This window comes from Salvia splendens, unplaced genomic scaffold (assembly GCF_004379255.2).
Source record: "Salvia splendens isolate huo1 unplaced genomic scaffold, SspV2 ctg860, whole genome shotgun sequence".
NCBI lineage: Eukaryota > Viridiplantae > Streptophyta > Magnoliopsida > Lamiales > Lamiaceae > Salvia > Salvia splendens.
Genome location: NW_024599543.1, coordinates 30,325 through 34,483, shown reverse-complemented (window position 1 = coordinate 34,483; position 4,159 = coordinate 30,325). Strand labels below are relative to the sequence as shown.

The following is a 4,159-nucleotide window of genomic DNA, read 5'->3' as shown; positions in this document are numbered from 1 at the left end:
AATATTTAGAAACCTCAGCCCCTATTGATAAATATTTCTGCGTCCACCACTGCTCGAGTCGACCAATTCATGGCAATTAATCATGGACGGAGGAGGGAGTATATTTATTTGTTTGATTAACATGGGCTTGTAGTGGATCTTGGAAAGCTACGTTAAGTAATATACACTGATTCGTATAAGTTTAATAGTGAATGGTTTGAAGTTGAGGTAGCCCATTCCGTTGCAGGCAATATGGTGATGTGTGTTTGAGAATGGAAAGCCCAGATATATTCACGTGATGAACCTCTTTCTATTGGCCCAATGCCGATTTCACCATGATACGCAAACGCAAGCTCTGACGTCATTCGTTGAAGATACCAAACCAATTCTTGAATCTTTCTATATATCGACGTAAATGGTTAGTTAATTCACTTCCAAACTCCTCACATTCAATGGAATCAATAGTTGATTAAAAAACTCTGCCTAATATGAATTGTTGATTTAATTTTGGCAAAACACTTGATCGTGGGAAATTGGCCACGAGCTATAAGTTATCATCACTTTTTAAGTTTACGGTAAAGACATGAAATGATATATAAGTAATGTACTTTTTGGTTTTTAAGTGTTAATTAGACAAGTGTATGTGACTCAACATAGATGACTACATATGATTAATATACAATACTCTCTATGTCCCATTAAAAATAAAAACTTTTTCCTTTTTTTGGATTGTCTCATTAAAAATGAAACATTTCCTAAACTGAAAACAACTCTATCTCTATTTTTCAGTTTTCCTAAACTGAAAACAACACAACATAAAATTCCGTGTTGATTTCCAAATATTTCATATTTAATAATAAGACGGAGGGAGTATATACTTATGAGATTGACTATTCCTAACGTTTTTCTCTTGATTGTTTTTACTAATTTTTGCTGCTTGTGATATTCATTAATTTTATCGTGCTTTTGCAATTGCAAAAGGCCTCAAAACTAGCCTAGTACGAAGCCCAATCATTACACTGCAATTTCTTATTGGGCCCAACGGGTCTAAAGAAAAAAATGAGACGGCCCATATGTAAAAATGCTGCACCTATACCAACGGCAGTTGCCCCTAGCTAGTCATATAACACTAAATTCACAAATTCATTAATCATTAGGCCCAAATGGAAATAAATTAGTACTCCCTCCGTCCCATCTAAGTTGAGTCCGTATCCCCTTTTAGGACGTCTCAACTAAGTTGAATCATTTTCTTTTATAATTAAAAAAAATCAAATCACTCTTACTTTACTCTATCACCTACTTTACTATCTCAAACATGGGTTTCGAACTAAAAATGTCTATAAACATGGATTTCACGCTAAATACTCATCCAAATGCCACGGCTCATCGTTTTCTCGAGTGAGATTTTGTAAATATTAGTGTGTATATATCAATCGGCATTTCATTTATTACGATACACATAGATTATATTGTCATTTCATTTAATTTGATCAGATCAACCCACCGTTTATTACGTACAAGTTCTCGTGATACGATACTATGCCAGTTATCACAATGGATAATAGTGTATTTTTATTTACATAAAAAAAGTGGAAAATTGCATATGATGAGTATTAGTGCCCCAAAAAGATTGCATAGACGGTTGAATGGGGAAGATCGCAACCTTCTCAACGCCACTCCTCTTCCAATCAAAGCCCCTCTGCTGCTCTCTCCTCTTCCTCACCTCCTCTCTCCTCCTGGCCGCCCATTTCACCTTCTCCGCCACCAAATGCCTCTTCCGCTCCTCCCCTTCGACCCTCTTCAGGGCCCCCTCTTCTCCTACCCTTCCTCCTACGCCCAGCACAAGCACTCCATCCCCACCACCCGCTCCTCCTGCTCCTCCCCCGTCCCCTTCTCCGGTAATCCCCAAAAAGATTCTCTTTTTCTTATAATTCCACACATTTTACGTAATGGGTCTTTCTTTTTGTTTCCCAGATTATTGGCTGGTTTCCGATCAAATCAATTCTCTCCTCACACCGCCATCACAGCCTCCGCCGTCTCTGAAATTTCTGCAGAGAAACGCCTCCACCTTTGGAGGGAATCTCACCTTTCCCGAGAGGCTCCCTTATCTCAACAATCCCGATGATCATGGACTCGAAATCCCATGTGGATTCTTCAAAAACTTCCCAATTTCCAGCTCCGGTTAGTTTTTTTTTTTTTTTTCTATCACAAATTCTTGATTGACGGCGTTACAGATCGAGAGGCGATGGAGAATTGCAAAGGGGGTGGTGGTCTCCGCCATATTCAACGACCACGACAAAATCCGGCAGCCGGTGGGCCTTGGATCCAAAACCTTGGGCCTCGTTTGCTTCTTCTTGTTCGTGGACGACGAAACCCTCGATCGACTGCACCTGCACAACCTAATCACGCCGCAGAAATCATCCAAGAAGCTCAAGATTGGGGCGTGGACGGTGGTTAGGGTTTCGAGTGAGGAGTTGTACGAGAATCCGGCAATGAACGGCGTTATACCAAAGTACTTACTCCACCGCCTCTTCCCGAATTCAAAATACAGCATTTGGATTGATGCCAAGCTGCAGTTGGTGGTGGACCCGCTTCTCTTGATTCATTCACTTGTGATCAAGGATGGTTTTGACATGGCTGTCTCCAAACACCCCTTTTTCTTGCACACCATGGAGGAGGCCGCCGCGACGGCGCGGTGGAGGAAATGGTGGGATGTCAGTGGGATCATAGCTCAGATGGAGAGTTACTGTGAGCATGGTTTGCTGCCATGGAATTCAGACAAGCCTTATCCCTCAGGTGTAATCTTGCTTCACTTTTAACTTTGTAATGTTGCTTCTTTGTTTTTTTTTATGGTGTGGATTCATTGTTATGATGTTAATTAATTGCTTCATTTTTCATGAGTTTGTCTTTGAAGGCCTAATCATGACTTTCCCAATTATAGTTGAGTGGTTTCTAAGTGAAGGTTTCTTGCTTTGGGGGTTCTCTTTTTGGCAATTTGTGCATGTTGCTTTTGTTATATATAAGGCTCTTCTTTTTGCATCAACAATTTAGGTAAAATGAAACAATTACTATAAGTTAGCTTCTATTGATAAATAAATACCCATAGGAACTAATTCATGATGTATTCCTTAATTGCAGATGTGCCAGATAGTGCTTTGATCTTGAGGAAACACAGTGTCCCGACAAATCTGTTTTCATGCCTAATATTCAATGAGTTGGAAGGATTCAACCCAAGAGATCAACTACCCTTTGCATTTGTGAGGGACAATATGAGGCCAAAACTGAGGCTTAACATGTTTGAGGTGGAAGTGTTTGAACAGATTGCTATTGAATATAGACACAACACCAAAAACCAACATGGTGGTGGTGGGGCCAATGTAATGGGTTCCAGAAACTGGGGTTACAACTCAGCTTTATTTGCCAATGGTACACATGGGAAATGTGAGGGGTATCTTTTAGATATGTGGGGTGAAGTGGAATCCCCATGACTGAACTAAGTTTTAATCTGTTTCAACCAATTTTTTTTGTCTCTTGTCAATCTTTACACAGAATCATCAAGGTAGAAACCAATCAACCAAGAATATCCTAACAGAAAAGCTGACAAAAGGTGGAATTGATTAGCAGTGGTGTTTGATTTACTGGGAACAGGCCAATCATATGTTGATTGTTCTAATATGTTGTTGGGGCTTTAGTTTTAATTAATTCAGTTGTTTGATAGTTTCTTTGTATTTTACACATGATTAATATTTGTATTAGTACAATACTCTAGACGAAATAATCAAAATGTTATCATTTAAATAAATTTGATGACCCTATTGTAGTAGTATAAAGTAACTGTATAGAGCTTCTAGATCAAGATACTTATTTGCTTAATCTGTTTGCTATCTTCTGAAGTGATGCGTCGTACCTTCTTCCTTGGATTTCAATGGTTTGTTATGTTGTTACTTTCTCTGATTAGTTTGAGTTTATAAATTAGAGGTTAATTGTTATTTTCAGTTGATTTTGTTATTTTATTTGCCCTTTATGAAATATTCCAATCTGAACTTCTAAAGCGGAACGGATGAAAATGAATAACCAGGACGGCTAAAGCGGGACGAAGGGAGTACCTTTTAAATTTCACTTACAACCATGGGGTCTGAGATATTTTTATTACTCCCTTCATCACATAGAAATTGACCAA

At 38.8% G+C, this 4,159-nt stretch overlaps 1 pseudogene; it reads left to right on the top strand.

Annotated features, from left to right (window-relative positions):
- Window positions 1-1,591: 1,591 nt before the first annotated feature.
- On the top strand, window positions 1,592-3,772 carry LOC121791639 (annotated as a pseudogene).
- Window positions 3,773-4,159: the final 387 nt, after the last annotated feature.